This window comes from Schistocerca piceifrons, chromosome 6 (genome assembly GCF_021461385.2).
Source record: "Schistocerca piceifrons isolate TAMUIC-IGC-003096 chromosome 6, iqSchPice1.1, whole genome shotgun sequence".
Lineage (NCBI taxonomy): Eukaryota > Metazoa > Arthropoda > Insecta > Orthoptera > Acrididae > Schistocerca > Schistocerca piceifrons.
Genome location: NC_060143.1, coordinates 63,354,931 through 63,379,021, shown reverse-complemented (window position 1 = coordinate 63,379,021; position 24,091 = coordinate 63,354,931).

Below are 24,091 nucleotides of genomic sequence, written 5' to 3'. Positions count from 1 at the left end.
AAAGCCTTACCCTTTCCCAGGCATCGTTGACATCTCAACATGTATCCGCCTGCCTTTCTCATAATGCTGTGGCTGTGTTTTCTTACACTACGTGCTCATACTCGGTGTGCTATGAATGCATTCAGGCACAGTACCACACAGATACGTGTGTACCGAGAATTTCTTAAGACACACAGCTATATTTTTGCCCAGTTCACCTAGCATCTCAGATTCAGTTGCTTAGTTTTTGAGAGTACTGTTTGGGTCTCCTGTTGATGTTTTTGACTTCTCTGTTCTTCAGTTTTGGCATTAAAGTACAGCTCTCTTTGTTATTGTGTTACATACAGGTGGAAAACAATTTAATTTTGCAATAAGAATGCAAGAGGAAGAAATCATAGAGATTGTGGCTAATAGAGAGGTATTCAATTTTCAGTATCAAAATCCATAACACTTCTTCTACAGAAGATCAAAGTAACAGGCCTGAATTGTGTATTTAGCAGATACAGAACACCAAATTATTTGACCTTCAAAGATGTAATTTATCGTCCAGAATCCAAAGACTCTGAAATAAGTGAGATGGCTCATATCAAAAGAAACATGCTTTAGCATCACCTTTGATTGAGATAAAAAGCAATTTCCATCCTTTTAAACAAGAAATTTCGTGATTGGACTTACACACACAAGTGTCAGCTAGGTAACAGGGTCATCTTCAAAGATATAACGTCTTGTGACAGCCAGAGCGAGAGCACCAGCAGCAGCGAGTACTGTTTGTATAAAGCGTTTATTTTGCATTTTGTTTACGACCTTCCACTAAGGAAGGGATTCTATTTGTGTTTATCTGCTCTGCATAGTAACTAACAGTTCTTGATAAAACTTTACGTAGTTTTCGTGTTAGATTTCTTAGTGTTTTCTTGATCGTTCAGAACAGAAAGCGCCCTAAAACCGTCTTTTGTTTGTTTCGCGGCCGTTAGCCACTAGTCACTTGAATCAGCAGTTGTCTTGTGACAGCCAGAGTGGAGGGTCTAAACCAGAGGCTCAGACGACTCTGCGACTATAATGGTTGCAAATTCATCGACCTCCGTTATTGGGTGGAGAACTGTAGGGCCCCCCTAGACAGGTCAGGCGTGCACTACACACCGGAAGCAGCTACTAGGGTAGCAGAGTACGTGTGGCGTGCACACGGGGGGGTTTTTTAGGTTAGAGGGACCCCCCCTTGGGCGAAACGATAAAATACCTGACGGCTTACCAGAGAGGACATTATCATCGTTGATAAAGAACGTCCGTCCTCAGAGACCAAAAACAGGAAAAGTTAACGTAATATTGGTAAACTGCAGGAGTATCCAGGGCAAGGTTCCTGAATTAGTATCTCTTATTGAAGGAAATAGTGCGCATATAGTATTAGGAACGGAAAGTTGGTTAAAACCGGAAGTGAACAGTAACGAAATCCTAGACACAGAATGGAATATATACGGCAAGGATAGGATAAACGCCAATGGTGGAGGAGTATTTATAGCAGTAAAGAATTCAATAATATCCAGTGAAGTTATTAGCGAATGCGAATGTGAAATAATCTGGGTTAAGTTAAGTATCAAAGGTGGGTCAGATATGATAGTCGGATGCTTCTATAGACCACCTGCATCAGCAACCGTAGTAGTTGAGCGCCTCAGAGAGAACCTGCAGAACGTCGTGAAGAAGTTTCGTGATCATACTATTGTAATAGGGGGAGACTTCAATCTACCAGGTATAGAATGGGATAGTCACACAATCAGAACTGGAGCCAGGGACAGAGACTCTTGTGACATTATCCTGACTGCCTTGTCCGAGAATTACTTCGAGCAGATAGTTAGAGAACCAACTCGTGAAGCTAACGTTTTAGACCTCATAGCAACAAATAGACCGGAACTTTTCGACTCCGTGAATGTAGAAGAGGGTATCAGTGATCATAAGTCAGTGGTTGCATCAATGACTACAAGTGTAATAAGAAATGCCAAGAAAGGAAGGAAAATATATTTGCTTAACAAGAGTGATAGGGCACAAATCGCAGAATATCTGAGTGACCACCATCAAATGTTCATTTCTGAGGAAGAGGATGTGGAACAAAAATGGAAAAAATTCAGAAACATCGTCCAGTACACCTTAGATAAGTTCGTACTGACTAAGGTCCAAAGCGAGGGGAAAGATCCACCGTGGTATAACAATCATGTACGAAAGGTACTACGGAAACAAAGAAAGCTTCATCATAGGTTTAAGAGTAGTCGAATCATAGCTGATAAGGAAAAGCTGAACGAAGCGAAAAAGAGCGTAAAGAGAGCAATGAGAGAAGCATTCAACGAATTCGAACATAAAACATTGGCAAACAATCTAAACAAGAACCCTAAAAAGTTTTGGTCATATGTAAAATCGGTAAGCGGATCTAAATCCCCTATTCAGTCACTCGTTGACCACGATGGCACCGAAACAGAGGACGACCGAAGAAAGGCAGAAATACTGAATTCAGTGTTTCGAAACTGTTTCACTGCGGAAAATCGTAACACGGTCCCTGACTTCAGCCGTCGCACGGACGCCAAAATGGAAAATATTGAAATAAACGATATCGGAATTGAAAAACAACTGCTATCACTTAGTAGCGGAAAAGCATCCGGACCAGACGAGATACCCTTAAGATTCTACAGTGATTATGCTAAAGAACTTGCCCCCTTTCTATCAGCAATTTACCGTAGATTGCTGGAAGAACGTAAAGTACCTAGCGACTGGAAGAAAGCGCAGGTCGTTCCCATTTTCAAGAAGGGTCATAAATCAGATGCGAATAATTATAGGCCTATTTCGCTTACGTCAATCTGTTGTAGAATAATGGAACATGTTTTGTGTTCTCGTATTATGACGTTCTTAGATAATACAAATCTCCTTCATCATAACCAACATGGATTCCGCAAACAGAGATCATGTGAAACTCAGCTCGCCCTATTTGCCCAAGAAATTCACAGTGCCGTAGACACTGGCGAGCAGATTGATGCCGTATTCCTGGACTTCAGGAAGGCATTTGATACGGTTCCGCACTTACGTTTAGTGAAAAAAATATGAGCTTACGGAATATCGGACCAGGTTTGTGATTGGATTCAGGATTTCCTAGAAGAAAGAACACAACATGTCATTCTTAACGGTTCAAAATCTGCAGATGTAGAGGTAATTTCGGGAGTACCGCAGGGAAGCGTGATACGACCTTTATTGTTTACAATATACATAAATGACTTAGTTGACAACATCGGTAGCTCCGTGAGGCTATTTGCAGATGACACGGTTGTCTACAAGAAAGTAGCAACATCAGAAGACTCGTACGTACTCCAGGAGGACCTGCAGAGGATTAATGCATGGTGCGACAGCTGGCAGCTTTCCCTAAACGTAGATAAATGTAATATAATGCGCATACATAGGGGCAGAAATCCATTCCAGTACGATTATGCCATAGGTGGTAAATCATTGGAAGCGGTAACGACCGTAAAATACTTAGGAGTTACTATCCAGAGCAATCTGAAGTGGAATGATCACATAAAACAAACAGTGGGAAAAGCAGGCGCCAGGTTGAGATTCATAGGAAGAATTCTAAGAAAATGTGACTCATCGACGAAAGAAGTAGCTTACAAAACGCTTGTTCGTCCGATTCTTGAGTATTGCTCATCAGTATGGGACCCTTACCAGGTTGGATTAATAGAAGAGATAGACATGATCCAGCGAAAAGCAGCGCGATTCGTCATGGGGACATTTAGTCAGCGCGAGAGCGTTACGGAGATGCTGAACAAGCTCCAGTGGCGGACACTTCAAGAAAGGCGTTACGCAATACGGAGAGGTTTATTATCGAAATTACGAGAGAGCACATTCCGGGAAGAGATGGGCAACATATTACTACCGCCCACATATATCTCGCGTAATGATCATAACGAAAAGATCCGAGAAATTAGAGCAAATACGGAGACTTACAAGCAGTCGTTCTTCCCACGCACAATTCGTGAATGGAACAGGGAAGGGGGATCAGATAGTGGTACAATAAGTACCCTCCGTCACACACCGTAAGGTGGCTCGCGGAGTATAGATGTAGATGCAGATGTAGATGTAGATACAGTACCTAAAACCAATAAATTTCATTCATAAACCCTATATACAAGAATAAGTTAGTTCTCGACTTGCAAAGTAGAAAAATGTGAAATCTAACACTGATTCATTACTGTTTGTCTCTCTATGGCTCAGGCAAAATATTAGTGATGATTTTTGGTTCAGAGACCTATTTTTAATACACCAGTTTTCAATGAAATTATGGCCTAACAGTATTCTCTGTTCGGTTTTCAGAAGGCTTCACTTCAGTGACAACTCTGTTAGTACTGGAAAAGAATGTTTATTCAAAATAGGAACATAAAGTTATTGGGGTACCTGTCTGAGTTTTGTCAATATTTTCATGTTATAACCACACTAAAGACCAAATCCAAAAGCAGGGTTATCAATGAAGTACAACACTTAGCACTGAAAGTGCATTTTTAGTGGGACTGAAAGATCCTCACATTCTGGTCACATTGTTATATCCTCTTCAACATGAGCAGCAAGAAGGTAGCCCCTCCTACTGAAGCTTTACATTTGACAAATGTGTCTTTAAGTTTCCTTGTACCTCCCATTTTTTATCTTCGCCTCTGGATTGCAGCAGTGCTTCATACGAAGGACATGGATGATGTTTGTGCTCTTTTTTCTTCTTAATGAAGGGTCATAATTCTCAACTTCATATGCGACATTCAAAAAGTGACAGATATGATACGGCCCAAATTAGCTCTTTAGTAACTTTTCTGATACCCACTTTTTGTACAGGCATAAAAATTCATACTAAGTTTTCTAGCCTGTATGTCACTGGCTGGTTCTTGGTATTATAATGCTCTCATCTTTCTCCTGGGTGTCCAGGATCCGTATGCGAGCCATTTGCCTTACTTCTTTGGTCCTGGTGATTAGGTATTTCACATAGATATCCTATCATCTGGTTGAAACAACAATAATGTATCCATTGTCATTTCATTCTCATGACCAAAGAGCAGAAAGAATAGTTGAAGCCTAAGTGTCTTGCTTCACCATGTAGTCTGTAGAACTGGTTGAGGGTCCATACAATCTTGAGGTACTCTCTCACAATTGCAGAGCAGTTCATCACAGACTTGAAGACTACTCAGAAAGCATAAGCTATCATCTTCTCAGCACCTTCCTGAATTTGTATCAGAACTGCATCCACTCATAACTCCTAGCATTGGTGTGAAGTTCTGTCGCAGCTTTCTCATTAAGCAATGCCAGTACTTGAGTTGCACCTCATTTCAGGAAAATTTGGTGTCTACCTGCAGTAATTCTTGCAAGGGATTTGCCTAGTTGCAGAAGTGTACAACTATAACTACACAGGTACTCTGCAAGTCACCATATGTTGCATGGTGCAGGGTACTCTGTACCACTACTAGTCATTTCCTTTCCTGTTCCAGTCACAGATAGAGCAAGGGAACCTAGAATTCTAAAACAAATTGATGTCAAGTATATATGATTGTAGTTTTGTGGATCACTTCTATTACCCTTCTTGTAGATGGGTGTGACCTGAGCTTTTTTCCAAGAACTGGGCACATTTTTTTGTTCAAGGGATCTACAATAGATTATAGTTAGAACAACGGCTAACTCGGCCACAAATTCAGTATACAATCTGACAGGGATTCCATCAAGTTCTGGAGCTTTGTTCAGTTTTAATTATCTCAGCTGTTTCTCAACCCCCACTGACACTAATGCTTATTTCATTCATCTTTTTAGTTATATGAGGATCAAATTGGGGCAATTTTCTTGGGTTTTCCATTGTAAAGGGACATCTGAAAATGGAGTTAAGCATTTCAGTTTTTTCTTTGCTGCCCTCAATTCAGTTCCTGTCTCGTTTTCCAAGGACTGGACACTAATTTTGGTGCACTGACAGCCTTTATGTATGACCAGAATGTCTTTGAGTTCTGCAAAAGATCATTGGCAATATTCTGTTATTGTAGTCACTGAAGGCATCACGCATTACTCTTGATAGCCAAATGCATTTCATTCAGTATCTCTCTATCTGTAGCCCTATGCTTTCTTTTACACCTATTGTGCTATAAAATCTGTATCTTTAGAAGTTTCTTTGCAGTGACTGTATACCATGGAGGTTCCCTCCCATTGTGGACTGCTCTACCAGTAGACTATCCAGTGTGTGGTCAACTATTCTTTTAAACTTGAGCCTTAGTTCCTCTACAGGCCCCTGTGCTGTACTGAAAGTTTCAAGTTTCTCTTCGAGATATGACACTATTGATCTTTTTATCTAGTTTATTGAGCATATATATCTTTCTACTTGGTTTAGTTGTCCTTTGTACTTTGGTAATCATTGTTGCCACAACTGCATCATTGTCACTGACACCTGAAACAATGTGGACATCATCAAAGAGGTCAAGTCTATCTGTTACTATTAGATCCACTATGTTTCCATCATGAGTGGGGTACCTAACTATCTGTTCAATGTAGTTTTCAGAGAAGGCATTTAGTACGGTTTCACAGGATGCCTTATCACGGCCACCACTATCAAAACTGCAATTTTACCAATTAACTGTTGGATGATTAAAGCCTCCACCAATGATTACAGTATCATTGTGGAACTGACATACATGTGAACTGAGATTTTCTCTAAAGCTTTCTGTTACATCAGTAGATGAATCTTGTTGGAGATAGAAGGATCCAATTACAATCTGATGCCCAGCCCTTATACTGAGTCTTGCTTAATCAGTCTCACATGCAGCTTCAGTTTCTATCTTGCCTGAATTTGAGTTCCTTGCTACTGTGACAAATAAAAGACCTCTGTTTGTCATTTTCCTATCCTTTCAATGTACACTTAAATTGTCCCCAGAAATCTCACTGCTGTCAGTTTCAGGTTTCAACCAGCTTTCTACATCCAGTATCATGTGAGTTTCATTGGTTGTCAGGAGCACCTTTGACATCTGATTCAGTCCTTCCACTCAACTCGGAAACAAAGATTCACAGTCAATTCTGGGAAAAATGCTGCAAATTGTGGGCTCTGATGAAATTCCATGCCAAGGCTGGTCTTCTCAATCTTCTTTGTCAGTCACTGGAACAATCCAAGTATGACCTCAGAGCCAAGATGAGACCCATAAGGGTACTAACAATCAAAATCTTGAATGTAAAATCAGTAAATTGGAAAATAAAACTGAAAATTAATTATTCATGATTAGCAATAAAGTACCTAGTTAAGGTAGAAAAAGCTACAACTAGCAATGTGGATGTATGAAGTAATGTATGCAATGTTTGTAACAGATCAGCTGAAATGGAAGAAAGGTTTGGCACAAACACTTTCAAAAGTAACGGAAATGAAATGTCAGCCAATGTACCTACCACAAATTTTCCAAGAGGCATATAAACTGCACTCAGTTGATTTTCTACAACACTGTCATGATAATTTCATAGTGGTATAAATGATATGCCTAAAATTAAGTTTGTAAAACAGGTTTTGGATGGTGACACACTCTTATGCTCTTAAGACTTAACAGTGATTTTGAGAAATGGTTCCTGAATAAATTTTGGTTAGAAACGAAACAAGCTAGAATTAAAATGGTTTTATTAATGGAACACACTATAGAGAGGTTAGAATTAAAAGGGCTTTATTAATGGAGTACATTATAAAGAAGAAAATGGCAGTATGAAAGGTTTCTGTGAAATGCAACTAAGAAAATTAATTTAGGCAAATTGTTTAATAAGCTTACACAGATAGATCCATTAAAGAGGAATTTACCAGGAAAAGTGCAGTGAGGTTTGGTATATGGACCAGATGACTGTACAGAACAATTCTTAAAATATGTAGACAAACTAGACAGGCATCAGAAAGAAATTGGAGATATAAATTCAATCAAAATAGATTTAGTGGCATTCAGAATGGGGTTGAAATCAAAGTTATTTTCACACTGGCAATTATGGGAGGGTAGAGGGGGAGGAAATTTCAGAAACAGTAATTTCCATGGAAGAATGGAGAGAAGAGAACCACAATGGAATGATAGAAATAAAAATCATAATAGGCAACATGACAGTAGAAACAGACCTTTGAAAGGGATAACAGACCATTTAAACTCAACAGATATGCAAACAGGGGTAATAACCTAGTAAACTAAACACCATCCCATTGGGAGCCTGTCAGTCTGGGGTGAAGAGAAACAGATGAAATCAGGCTAACTATCTTAACAGTAATATGGATAGGAATTTGGGAAGGAGAGATAATTTTACCATGTTGGCACCAAAGCAAATATATGAATAAATATAGAATGAATAGACTACCTTATGACTGGGAGGTTATAAATATAGATATGTGTGAAGAAAATCAGAAAAAGGTTACTCATAGTATGGAAATAGAACCAGATGCAGGATCTGTAGCAAATCTTTAGAGTATATGAACTGATGAAATTCTAGAGGGAAAGAAGATATTAGTAGTAAGGAGAATGAGGAATATGTCATACAGGATTGTGGTTAGGTTAGTGGTGAAGATACAACTGTTACTAGAAACACTGCTTAGTTCATTTTTATTTCCATGGATAATTTTGTTTGATAAATCATAATGGCGCCGAATGAATCATTTTTACATTCACACCCCAAACTGTAATTCGTAAAAATGGCTACACGCTGAAAATTTATAAGGTTTCCTTTATTTTTCGTGAAAAAAAAAATAATTTCAGCTTTCTGTTATTAATTACTACCCACCACCTTTTACTCATTACAATAACAGAAATTTATTTCTACAGAACAGAAGGAGCTGTGGAGAGAAACTTTCTCAGTTTGTTTTCAAATTTTACTTTTCTGTCTGTCAGACATTTTATATCCCTAGGTAAGTGATCAAAATTTTTAGTTGCAGCATTGTGCACCCATTTTTCTGCCAAAGACAACCTTCCTGTGGAGTGATGAATGTCATTTTTTTCCTCTGGTGTTGTAATTATGTACACTGTCATTCCTTTTGAACTGCAGTGGTTTATTTACAACAAACTTCATGAGTTTATAAAAAAAATCATGAAGCAGTAGTCAGAATGCCCAACTCCTTAAACAGATGTCTACACAATAATCGTGGTGAGCATGTTTTTGAGCAATGAAGATTTTCTCTCTTAAAGACGTGTTACCCCACAACGTTATTCTATATGACATTACTGAATGAAAATATACATGATATGTCAACTTACTGATTTATACATCCCCAAGATTTACAGTGATTCTAAGTGCAAACATGGTTGAACTAAGCTTGTTTTAGCAGTTCCAAAATGTGCTTTTTCCAGTTTAAATTCTCACCAGTATGGGAAGTTATGAATTTTGAAGTTACCACACTATTTGGTGTTTCCTCAACATGTATTACATTAATCACCCCTAGATGTGCAGAACTGAATATGTTTTTTTTTAAAATTGAGGGTGAGAATATTCATAGAAAACCAGTCAATGATACTTTTAAGAACAATGCTCCCATCTCTTCTGTTTCTGTATGTATGCTTGGACAGATTAAAGTACTAGTGTTGTCTGCGAAAAGAAGTAATTCTGCTTGTTGTATATTAGACGGAGGATAATTTACATATATGAGGAACAATAGTCATCTGAAGACAGACTTAGAGAACCTCTACATGACTTCTCCCCTGTCAGAATAATGTCCTCAGACTACATATAGCTGAATACAGCATTCTTCTGCTTAGATACCACATTATCCACTGGTTAATTATACCACCAGTCCCATTAAACTTCAACTTATCTAGGACAATACTGTTGTCACACAGTCAATTTCTTAAGAGGTTGCAGAAAATACCAAACACCACTATATTATTTTTTTAATACTTATAAAATTTAGAGAGTAAACATGTAAATGGCTTTCTCAGTAGAGCAGCTCTTCTGAAATCCAAATTGTGATTTGCTGAGGATATTATTGTTGCTTAGATGAGATACGATTCTAGAATACACCATTTTCTCAAAAATTTTGGAAAATGATGTCAGCAGTTAAATAAGTTGATAGTTATTGAGATCTTTCCTACAATCTTTCTTAAATAGACATTTGGAAATGAAATATTTCAGTTTTTGTGAAAAAAAGCTTTGGGATAGTGATGCATTACATAGTTCAGACAAGACTGCATTTATTGCATCAGAACAAATATTTATTATGCTACTGGAAACACCAACAAAGCCAGATGAACTTTTATTCTTTAGAGGATATATAATATTCTTAATTTCAGAAGAACTGAATTTTGTGTGAGTTACCTTTTCAATGTACTGCTGTAATTTTTCTCTTGAACTGTTTATTCCTATACTTTCTACTATATTTAAGAAAGGATTATTAAATATAATTGCCACTTGTGACTCATCATTTATAACCCTTTCACTCAGTTCAATAGTGATGTTATCCTATTCTGTGGCTGCTTGTCCTGTGTCTCATTTCACTACATTCCATATAGCCATATGCCTGTTGCAAGAATTACTGATTTCTGACATTATGTGAATGTTCTTTGAACTTTCAATAACCTTCCTTAGTAATTTTGTGTCATTTTTGTAGTGTGCAACTACTGCAGGATTTCTACTCATTTCTGCCAACAGATATCTTTTCCTTTTCTTTTCATAAGGTACTAGTGATCCATGGCTTTTTACATGGCTGTTTAACGTCCTTTCTGATTAACTTATGTGAATCTATTTGCAAACAATGACATTAATTTATCATGTAACAGATTAAATTTTGTGTTAGTGTTTGGTTCATCATAAATTTCATTCCGGGTTATCTCTTGAAAACTATTCTTACAAACATTTGCCCTAGAGTACTGGCATGACATGAATGTTATTCACCATTGGAAAGCTGAGAAATCAATCTATTTAGCAGTGTTCAACATACTCGATTTCTTTCAATATTTTGTCAGTTGTAAGCAATCACTTTCAGGTTTTGTTAGGTTTATCATCCCCAGTGCTGCCAAGGAAACACCCTCCAGAAACTGTATAGCATGCAAAGCAAGGAAGAAGAAAAGCGGTACATGGTATGAGTGTGAGAAATGTCTAGTGGCGCTGCACATGCCTGTATTTTTTTGGATATTTCATTACAACAAAAACTTCTAAAACAGTATTATCTTCACTCCTCAGCACTTCAATAAATAGTAAGGATAGATTTATAAAGAACTCCTATCAAAAATTATATGATTTTTAGAAAAATGTGTAAGACAAAATACACTGAGTTTCGAAAATTTAAATAGTAAACATAGATTCTACTATGGATAAAAATATTTGTACATCAACGGGTTAATGTCGAAGTACCTCATTTAATAATTCACAGTGCTCACTCCAAGTGGATGTGGCAATCAGTAAGTCACCAATACATACAGTATTTTTTGGACTCAGCTCTAGTGCCAGTATTTGGTCTAAGGTTCTGACAAAAAACACACACTATCACTCAGCCCAAATGACAATACTTTGAAATAATTATGATTGTGTTGAGCACCACAGCTGAAAAATTTTAATGATTAATGAAAACCGCTTCACCTGTATAATTACACATTTATTGTGCTATAACATTTTCACGGTGTCAAGTTATGCTAAAGTCAAGATATAAGTAGTCTGGCTGCTGTATGTAATTTTAAACACCACATGCAGAAACAATGATTACAAACATTCTGTCGAACACCTGGTGGAAGTATAGTGAGCAAACACAGTATGCTACCTACAGTAAACTTATAAATTTCATGGTACATAGTTTACTGTATGCAGTTTACTGTATGCAGCGTGCCATGACTGCTTGCCATACATCTGCCCGGCAGTTGGCAGAATGTTTGTGATCACTGTTTCTGGTAACACAATGAACATGAAACTATGCAGCTGATGTGGTTTGCATTAATCACTACAACATCTTGAATTGGTAGGTCTTGTTCCCCTCTCCCCCTGAAAAAAAATGCAGTATACTTTCAGCATGCTTCTCCTAATTGTATTTGCCAATAACTTGCAGTAAATCTAGGCTTGTTAAATATTTACAATATAAGGGAAAAGAAAGATTGCTACTCACCTTAAAGATGGCATGTAGAGATACAGACAGGTACAACAAAAAGACTGTTACACACTTAGCTTCTGGCCAAAGTCGTCATCAGAAAAGGAACACACACACTTCCATTCACACAAGCAAGTACCCTTCATCCACACAACTTCCACCCCCACCAGCTTGAACTGCAATGCATCTGTCATATGGAATGAAAGCAGGAGTTTGAAAGAGGCAGGGAAAGGGAAGGGATAGCAGGGTATGGGTGTGGGAGAGAAGAACGCTGCCTGATGGAGTGTGCAGGGACTAGATAGAGGCATGACAAGACGGCCATTAGATGAAAGCTTGGGAAACTGTGGGAGTCAAGGTAGCAGAATAGGGTAGGAGAAGGGAAGGGGAAAGATGGTCAAGGAAGTTGGCAGAGGGTAGCACGCAATAATGGTGGTAAGACATGAATTGGGAGGAGGTGAGAGGACAGAGGGGGGGCAGAAACTGTTGGTTGGAGGTGTGGGTACAGTAGGTTACTGTAGGGAGAGGAAGGGATAATTTCAGGAATGAAGGACATGTTATAAGGGCAACCTCCACTGGCAGAGTTCAGAGAAGCTGGAGGTGGAGGGGAGGAACCAAATGGCTTGGGCTGTGAAGCAGCCATTGAAACCAAGCATGGTATGTTCAAATGCATGTTGTGCCGCAGGTGGTCTTCTTTGCTCTTAGCCACAGTTTAGTGATGGTCATTCATCCTGGAGGGGGAGGGGGGGGGGCAGATGGGTAATAATTAAATGAATATAACAAGCTGTGCAATGACTGCAGCAGAAATGGTATTTGGCATGGCTGTTTCCACAGGTTGTCCAGCCTCTGATGGAGTACGATAAGCCTGTAACAGGACTGGAATAAGAAGTGCTGGATGGCAGTATCAGGCAGGTTTTTCACATGGACCTTCCACAGGAATATGATTCCTGTGGTGAGGGGTTGGCACTGGGAGTGACATAGGGATGGACTAGTGGTTGACAAAAATGGTTGTCAAATGAAGTATTCATATGGCTAGTGGCTATCAATCATTTATTATAGCAACATGGATCTAGCAACTCACTGCTGAATCCAAAAATGTCAGCTAATGGTAGGAGCGTCTTAAGAGTGTAGTTTTCTCACTCAGTAACAAAAAAAAATTGATGAAACAGTAATATTTTGGCATGTGCTTCATTTCAATTAACGTTGGTGGATCCCACTGTGAGCTAGGTAATGCTGGCCACTTCCCTCACAGGCAGGGGTAAAGTAGCACGGCCACTGCAGAGTTAGTGGATGTAAGAGGGGAAATGTTTTATTGTGTCTTCCAGTACTGACAACTCATGGGAATGCCCAACTCAAGCCAATCAGCTGCTATGCTGTAAATTTCAAATGGAAGTAACGTGGATGTATGAGTCTGCATTGTAGAGACGGTGATCTTCAAATGTGGTACATATCTGTAACACAAAATTATGGTTGCTGGAGTACAATGCAATGAGTAGAAGAAACATGATGCTCAAAACATTTAATAAACATTTGTGACATTGTCTCATATTGTGTGGTGCATTTAAATATAAGTACAATTACTACCATTAATCAATTAATTAGCTGTTCATATGGACAAAACAACAGTGCTTCATCAGGCAATCACAGAGTCACAACTCTCGGGTCAATGACGGTGGCAGGAACATGATACAGACAACAGTCAATACAAAGTGTTCTGAATGAAGCCAGTTTTTAGTGATGAGTACCTGGAGGGCAGCCGCTAACTTATCATTCCCTTACTATAGTCTACTGGGCACTCATAGCATACTAATTTATGTGGGCTACCAATTAATAATCAGACCAAGGTGCCCCCCTCCCCCTCCCACAGTCTCAGTATTGGCTCTTTAGAAAAAAATCTTTGATGACCACCGTTCTATAGAATACGTATTTTTTGTGACATTCAGTTCCCTTTCACACAATCCACTTACACCTTCATCTCCTTACTCAAATAAATGAAACTCAGACTCATCGCCATCAGATTCACTCCTCTGCACCTTCTGAAATTATTTCACTGATTTCATTTTTAAAGCCTACTACTTTCTCTTTAAATCATCTCAGTGTTTCTTCTTTTTTACCATCAACCACCTTCTTTATCTTAAATTTAAACATTTTCCATGACTTTTTGGTCTCTATCAATTGCTCACTCAATTCTTTAATAGATCCCTTGGGCCTTTGTTCCAGATTTCACAGATGAATTTTAGTCAACACCACTGACTTTAGAATCAACCACCTTTCACTGCAGGTGTAATCTCATGAATTACCTGTAATAATGTATTTAGCATATCATCCATACCATTTTTCTCACCATACTTTGCACTGGTATTTCATTTCTATTCAATTACTGATAATTTGCTTGTTGTCACCTGCTGCTTTATTTCCTATACTTTTTGAAAATTAGGTCTCCTTTCTTATTCACTAATATTCACTTTGAACAATCAGTGTCAAACCTAACAAGTGTCGCTATAATCCACTCAACAGTACCTGAATGCTCCCCTTGAACTACAAGTTCAAGACTCTTGAACATAATCTCAAGTCCTGTCACACACAGTGCCACGTACAACACAATGGGTTGGTCGACTTAGTTTTGAACAGTGTAAATCAAGTGGTGACCTACACTGAATGCACATAAGTGTCTTAATTAACATTGACTAAGGTGTGGCATCCTGTAATACCAGCAAATGTATAAAGTGTACCTGTTAAGTGATTACTGGACAGTGGTAGAGATTTAAATTGCATTTCACAAGCATTTTTTGAGTCTATTAAAAATACAAAGGGTATAGTAGTGATGCATGTCTCAGTAATAAGGATCATAGATGCTACTGGTAAGTTGTCAGAAAGTATTAAACAAGAAGTACTGTTGAGTGTTGAATTAGCAAAACAACAGTTGGAGTGCAGTTTCTTGGTGATACAAAATCTCAGCTTCGATATCACATTTAGGACTACTTTCTTATGTAAATAATGTGTAAATATTGACTTTAAAAAAAGAATGGAATGTATTTTTAATCAAGAATGACACATAGAAAGTAGGAGGTTCAGTGCTCTGTATTGAATTCATTATGTGGTGATAATGCATCCCCAAACTGGCTGTCAAAATCCTTTTTGTTTCCTGAGACACTCAACCTCTTCTACTATCTTGTCTGTAACTTGTAAGTGGATCAGTAATTTTCTTCAAGTTTTGTGTGATTCTTTGTGCAGTAACACATTTCAGTTTTTTTTTTATTTTTTTTTTTCCTGTTATAAAATTGTGTTGGATTAGTGATTTTAAGTAATGGTCCTGTAAGAGGATTGAAGCAAGGACGATATGCAAGATGTCTATGGTATGTGGTAAAACTGATGGCCTGCTGTATTTATTCTGCTTTTAAAAGTGATCATGAGAATTATTTCGTTCCATTATTAGTAGATCTGTCAGGCAAACGATAAGATGAATGGAAACTGAAAAGTGTGTCAGGATATGTGAAAAATGTGCAAGTATCTAAAAGTCATATTTAAGATCTACAGTAATCAGCTCTTGTGCAGAATGATTAAGAACTGAATCAGCTCATGTGTGGAATGATTAGGAATTGGTGCAGTGGCAGAAGCAACATAGAGAGAACATCTGGAATACATCATTTGGTATTATCTGTGGTAACATAAAAGAGTTTGGGCTCAGGGCAATTAGTATTCGTGATAACCATTCTTATGAATCTACAAACATAGTGAATATTTTCTTTTACACTAGATATCATTATGCATCCATGTTCATAGGTCTTGTCCTCTATACTGAAAGTTAACAGTATTTGACATTTTAAACACTTGCTTTGCTTACCAATGGCTCCTCTTATCTTTACACATGCAATGGACATTTCCATAAAATTCTTACTATACTGTATCTTGTCTCTAAATTGTTCAGATATACCACAAATTGCACTATCAGTATTAATCAAACAGTTCCCTTCCCACTGATCAATCTTAATCTTAGTGTAAGGACATCCAAAATCTGAATCATCATCTCTGTTATCTAAACAAAACAGAATTCAACACAATCAAGCTCACCATTTTAGATCATGGGGGACTATGGCTCAGACAATCTCTTAACAGTACAGCAACTGAAACTTCCACAGCCTGTAGAAAAATTATAAGAAAAATTAACGAATCAAAGCTACACAAGTTGATAAGTAAATTCAATTTAATAAAATGGGATAAAATAATAACCAGTGCAGGTACAAATGAATCTACCAACGAATTTCTAGAACTGTTAACTGAAAATTTTGAAGCATGTTGTCCTAAACGCTGCTTAAAAATATCAAAGCAAAATTTTTACACCAAACCACAAAATCTAAAAAGCTGGTACACCCAACACCTAAGAAGAATAAGAATCATAATGCTGCTTTATCCTGATGGGTCCAAGCACAGTAATGCTGACAAGGAAATGTATATGAAAGTGAAAAAGATTTACAGGTCTGAAATCAAGGCAGCTAAGTGTGAAGCAAATGATACATATATACTGAACTCAGTAAATAAATGCAAAGCTGCATGGGAAATTATTAAAACAGAAACTAACTGTGATGATAAAGTATACTAGACACCAATTCCACCTGATATTATAAATGTGCATTTTGTCAGTCCTCAATCAGATAACAGCATAATGGAGAACGTGAGCAAGGCAGAGGCACTGCTGCCAGAAATGAACAGTAAGCAGACAGACAGCTTTCACTGGACTTGCGTAACTGAGTAAATGGTCAATGAATCAATGGCTAAGCTCAGTATTTTTAGAGCAGAGGATTAGTATGGTCTCTCAAATTATGTTACTGGTATTAAATACATCAGAAATCAAATTGTATCTCCACTGACTACAATAATCAACAAAATTTTAAATGAAGGTAATTATCAAGAATGTTTGAAAGTATCTGTAGTTAACCCAGTACATAAGAAAAGAGATATAGCATCACCTGATAACTATCGCCCAATATCACTAATACCCATAATATCAAAAGTAATAGAATACTGCTTGCATAAACAGATGAGTCAATATTTTGAACATAATGTATGGTTTCAGTTCCAGCCTTCTACAGTCAAAGCAGTTGAGAATATGGTAGCAAAAATATACAATTATTTTGAAAATAAAGATATTATCTGTGCAACACTGTGTGATCTCAGGAAAGCTTTTGATATGGTCTCCCACAATATTCTCATAAAAAAAACTCTACCACTATGCAGTGAGAGAGAATGCTCTATGCCTAATGCAGTCACACTTGGACAATAGAAAGCAGTTCGTTAAGGTAAATAATCAAATACCAGAACGTCTCCCAGTTGTAACGGGCGAACCTCAAGGATCTGTTCTTGAACGTTTCCTTTTCATTACTTATATAAATGATTTACCCGCAGTTTTATAATGTGATGCAATGCTATATGCTGATGAAACTACATTCATCACATGTGATACCAATCTTGAAAATGTGCAACACAGCATGGCAGTGGCAATGGTGAAGTGCACTACCTGGTTTGAAGCAAATGTACTGCAGAAGAATGACAGTAAAACTGAAGCTATTATATTCAATCTCAATGTTCCCAGTTATGATAACAAAACAGTAAAATTATTACAAATACAAAATACAAATTCAAATGTTTATTCCACTGTTGAGCATATATATACATGCAATTGGTTTCTTCAGTGTTAATGTCATAACAATGACAATAACAATAACAATAATAATAATAATAATATAAACTTCAACATTACAAATGTTATTAACTACAATAAAATAATCCAAGATGAATACAATACATATTTGGGCAAATGTCAATAACAACAAGAAGTTTCCTAGTAGATCAATTACAAGATAAAAGAACTACATAGTTCAGTGAATGGCAAATAAATAATCAAACAGATAATTAACAATAAGTACATGAAACAGTAATAAAATAGTTGCATATTGTGATATAAGTATAGTTTGCAGATAATTTATAGTTCATTCTCATAAGGATTTCATATAGATCAAAAGCTCAGCTGGGATACCCACACAGGGAAGATATGTGGCAAATTGTCAAGTGCCATATATATGCTTTACAAGCTGAGGAGCAGTTTCAGTAAAGAACTTCTGTTATATGCATATTTTACATTCTTCCATTTGCACCTGAATTAGGGAATACTATTATGGGGCAATTCTACAGGCCCAAAATTAGTGTTTAAATGGCATAAGAAAGCCATAAGGTGCATAGCAGAACTTAGCCCATATGAATCATGTCGAGATTATTTTAAGAAACTAAATATAATGACAATGCCTGGCCTGTATATTTACAATGGCCTTGTCTTCATTAAATAGAAAATTTGACTTAAGGAGAACAGTTCATGAACATAACATAAGAATTGGTCATACAATTAATATGCCATATGCTAGGTTTGCAAAGACACATAACAGCTACAAATATCTTGGTCCTGTCTACTTTGACAAATTACCTGGAAATGCCTACACAGTGCCAGTAAATAATTTAAAACTAGTCTTTCAAGGTGGATCAAAAGTAAAGTAATTTACCCTGCTCAAGATTTCCTTGACCCACTTTCCTTATGAGATTGAACTATAAATGAACTGCAAACTATACATATGCCACACTGTGCAACTATTTTATTACTGTTTCATGTACTTATTGGTTGATTATCTGTTTGATTATTTATTTGTCATTCACTGAACTATGCAGTTCATTTATCTTGTAATTGATCTATTAGTAAACTTCTTGTTGTTATTGACATTTGCACAAATATGTATTGTATTCATCTTGGATTATTTTATTGTAGTTAATAACATTTGTCATGTTGAAGTTTATATAATTACTATTGTTATTATTATTATGTAACACTGACGACACCAATTGCATGTAAATATGTTCAATAGTGGAATAAAACACTTGTATTTGTTATTAGATACTTCATGTAAAACATCACTTTCAGTTTCATCAAATACTACATCCACATTACTCTTACAAAGTTTTATGAGGGTCTGTGGATAAACTGTTAGTAGGGCAAGTTTGGTACTTTTATGGCTTTAAGTTGGCATCACTTTGTTTATAACCTCAAAAATACATTTCAAGATGGAAAGTCCACTTGAAACATCCATATTAGTTGAACAATATTCTGTTATTTATTTTTTACTTGCTGAGGGTGAGGAACCAGTGAATATATACTGTAGAATGTCTGAAGTTTGTTATCATTGTCTGACCTTATTTAAGTTACCTGCTCATTCACTGCATTAAATTTGGTATTGTTATCTGTTTTTATTTCCGTTAACTGATCATTAACTGCACAAAATTTGCTATTGTTATCTGACTTTATTTCTGATAACTAATCATTAACTGCACTCAATTTTGCCAAAATCAACTGCCTAACATCAGTTTGAACTATTTCTTTGCTGACCACACATTCACTTGGTTCAAACATGTCTAGGCTGGGTCCTACAGCTTTCACATCTACATCACTACCCTCATCTCTATTAATATTGCTAGCAATCACATGATCACATGAGACCAAAAAAATTTGGTTCAAATGGCTCTGAGCACTGTGGGACTTAACAGCTGAGGTCATCAGTCTCCTAGAACTTAAAACTACTTGAACCTCAGTAATCTAAGGACATCACATACATCCATGCCCGATTTGAACTTGCGACCGTAGTGGTCACGCGTATCCAGACTGAGGTGCATAGAACCACTCAGCCTCCCCAGCCGGCTCCAACAAAAAATAATAATTTCACAGATAGTTTGTACTTATCTTTTCTGATGTCCTTTGTCACATTTGTAAAGTCCTCTTTCAATTCATCCGGTCCTGTCCAAAATTATTGATATTATCTCATCACTGTTGATACAACTTTGTTGGGCAGCTTTCGGGTCTTCTTTCTTCGAGTGACTCTAATTTCATTTATATATAAACTGTAAATGACATGAATCTTCTTCTGTAACAGACAACATTTTGTTATCAGTCACAGATCCCATCTGATGCCCACACTTGTAATCTTACCCTTCCACATATCATTATTAAAATTTTCTGTCTCTGTACAAGTTTTGAAGGCTTCATGGGGCATAAGATGTACAAAAGAAAAACTTTCTATTCTTGATGTTGGCTGCAGTTATTGCATCTGGGCATTCACTCTTGAGGCTGAAATTTTGATTTTATAGGTCCTTGTTGAACTGAATACTGATTGAATTCTTTCTGTTGTTATGAATATCTTTTTATTTAATCCCATTCTTCTATACCACACTCACTTCACAGTCTCCATTTTCATGAAATTGTCAATTACATTGTTGTAGACAAAATTAAAAAAAAAATTAAAAAAAGAGTGAGCTTCCATCAGAGGCATTCCCACTACTCCTTACTTCTGCGGTACTCACAATACTCCAAAGAGTTTACAAAGCAGCAGAGTTTACATACTTTCTTGACAAAAGAAGAATCTTTACTAAGCCACATCATTATTCTATAAATGAATCCAGAAATAAATTTAATAATTAATTTCAGATTGTGCAATTAATAATATGAATTTTAAATATGCCAGATGTTTTTTAATTTCAAATATTTTTAAAAGAAGGGTAATTTTAACTGTACATTCAAAGTACTAACAAATTAATTTCTTTTTATACTTATTTGCCTGAAACATAAGACATCATAAACAAAATCATATGAAGTTCATTAAGTTAATCAGCTGATATAATGTTCACCTGTTCAAGAGTCAATAGTATACATGGTATCGGTTATTTCTAAAAAGAAAGGTGGTGCTAGAAGAGGGTGTCCCATTACACCATCCATCTGTGTGGTAATGTCATGATATAGCCTTTCTCGGATTTAGTACTATGGAATAAAGTTAAGATACTGTTGCCTACAGTAATGTGTGGAATGAACAAGGAAGGTTTATATGTTCTGGACAGATTATCAAGTAACACAGGGTGTTTCAAAATGAATATATGGGTTTTAAAGCTTTGCAGCACATATTGCATTCGCCTTACAATTATAAATAAAACAGCAAATGAAAGAGAAACACAAACAGTTTTTTTTACAATTATTCTGTGTGAAAATCAATCACACATCGAGTCGATAAGTGCTTTTTTCCGAAACCTTGATCAATGTGTCAAGAGTAACTGTTGCAATAACTCTGTTTCTAAAGTCAAACAATGGAAAATCGAGGGTAGAATGTAACAATACCAGAGCAGGAAAGTTGCTACTCACCATATAGTGGAGATGCTGAGTCGCGATAGGCACAACAAAAAGATTCAAACAATTATAGCTTTCAGCCATTAAGGCCTTTGTCAGCAGTGTGTGTGTGTCTATATATATATATATATATATATATATATATATATACATATGGAATGTTTCCCTCTATTATATATGTATATAATAGAGGGATTAATATATATATATATATATATATATATATATATATATATATATATATATATATATATATAATGGAAGGAAACATTCCACGTGGGAAAAATTATATATAAAAACAAAGATGAGGTGACTTACCGAACAAAAGCGCTGGCAGGTCGATAGACACACAAACAAACACAAACATACACACAAAATTCAAGCTTTCGCAACAAACTGTTGCCTCATCAGGAAAGAGGGAAGGAGAGGGGAAGACGAAAGGAAGTGGGTTTTAAGGGAGAGGGTAAGGAGTCATTCCAATCCCGGGAGCGGAAAGACTTACCTTAGGGGGAAAAAAGGACAGGTATACACTCGCACACACGCACATATCCATCCACACATACAGACACAAGCAGACATATGTCATAAAAGGACAGGTATACACTCGCACACACGCACATATCCATCCACACATACAGACACAAGCAGACATATGTCTGCTTGTGTCTGTATGTGTGGATGGATATGTGCGTGTGTGCGAGTGTATACCTGTCCTTTTTTCCCCCTAAGGTAAGTCTTTCCGCTCCCGGGATTGGAATGACTCCTTACCCTCTCCCTTAAAACCCACTTCCTTTCGTCTTCCCCTCTCCTTCCCTCTTTCCTGATGAGGCAACAGTTTGTTGCGAAAGCTTGAATTTTGTGTGTATGTTTGTGGTTATTTGTGTGTCTGTCGACCTGCCAGCACTTTCATTTGGTAAGTCCTTTTTTCCCCATAAGGTAAGTCTTTCCACTCCCGGGATTGGAATGACTCCTTACCCTCTCCCTTAAAACCCACATCCTATACACTCGCACACACACACACACATATCCATCCGCACATACACAGACACAAGCAGACATTTGTAAAGGCTTGTGTCTGTGTATGTGCGGATGGATATGTGTGTGTGTGTGTGTGAGTGTTACCTATGGGACCGTAAGGTGATAATTCATACGGACCATAAGGCGCTCACTTATCTGAAGGATTGTAAACTACTTCACGAAAGACTGACTAGGTGGTTGATGTATTTACAGCAATTTAACTATGACATCTGTTACACCTTCCTGCACACGATCAAAGGCAGAGCCACGTGTGAAAGCACCCACGTGATTTACCAACTGACCTGCCTACACTGTGACGCATTTTATGTGGGAATGACCAGCAACAAACTGTCCATTCCCATGAATGGACACAGGCAGACAGTGTTTGTTGGTAATGAGGATCACCCTGTGGCTAAACATGCCTTGGTGCACGGCCAGCACATCTTGGCACAGTGTTACACCGTCCGGGTTATCTGGACACTTCCCACTAACACCAACCTATCCAAACCCCCGAGATGGGAACTTCCTCTTCAATATATCCTCTCTTCCCGTTATCCACCAGGCCTCAATCTCCGCTAATTTCAAGTTGCCGCCACTCATACCTCACCTGTCATTCAACATCATCTTTGCCTCTGCACTTCCGTCTCGACTGACATCTCTACCCAAACTCTTTGCCTTTAAAAATGTCTGCTTGTGTCTGTGTATGTGCGGATGGATATGTGTGTGTGTGTGTGTGAGTGTATACCTGTCCTTTTTTCCCCCTAAGGTAAGTCTTTCCGCTCCCGGGATTGGAATGACTCCTTACCCTCTCCCTTAAAACCCACATCCTTTCGTCTTTCCCTCTCCTTCCCTCTTTCTTGATGAAGCAACCGTTGTTTGCGAAAGCTCGAATTTCATTTGGTAAGTCACATCATCTTTCTTTTTAGATATATATTATATATCACATGTCTGCAGTCTCAGAGAGCTGAAACCACACTGCGAGCAGTAGCACCAGTGCATGATGGGAGTGGCGACTGGGTCAGAGTAAAGAGGAGCTTGCAGTGGGGAGGAGGAGGGATAGTTGGTAGGAGTGGCGGACAGTGAAGTGTTGCAGTTTAGATGGAGGGAAGGAGAGAGGGTGCAGAGGGTGAAGGCGGTAAGTAGCGAAAAGGAGAGAAATAAAAAGAAATTAAAATATTAGGTGTGGCGGTGAAATGACGGCTGTGTTGTGCTGGAATGGGAACAGGGAGGGCGCTGGATGAGTGGGGACAGTGACTAATGAAGGTTAAGGCCAGGAGGGTTACAGGAACGTAGGATGTATTGCAAGGAAAGTTCCCACCTGCGCAGTTCAGAATAGCTGGTGTTGGTGGGAAGGACCCCAATGGCACAGGCTATGAAGTAGTCATTGAGGTGAGGGATATGTTTGACAGCATGTTCAGCAAAAAGGTGGTCCACTTGTTTTTTGGCCACAGTTTGTTGGTGGCCATTCATGCAGACAGACAGCCTGTTGGCTGTCATGCCTACATAGAATGCAGCACTGTGGCTGCAGCTTAGCTTGTAAATCACATGACTGGTTTCACAGGTAGCCCTGCCTTTGATGGGATAGGTGATGTTAGTGACCGGACTGGAGTAGGTGGTGGTAGGAGGATGAATGGGACAGGTCTTGCATCTAGGTCTATTACAGGGATATGGGCTATGAGGTAAGGTATTGGGAGCAGGGGATGTGTAAAGATGGATGAATATATTGTGTAGGTTCAGTGGACAACGGAATACCACAGTAGGAGGGGTGGGAAGGATAGTGGGCAGGACATATCTCATTTCAGGGCATGACGAAAGGTAATCAAAACCCTGGTGAA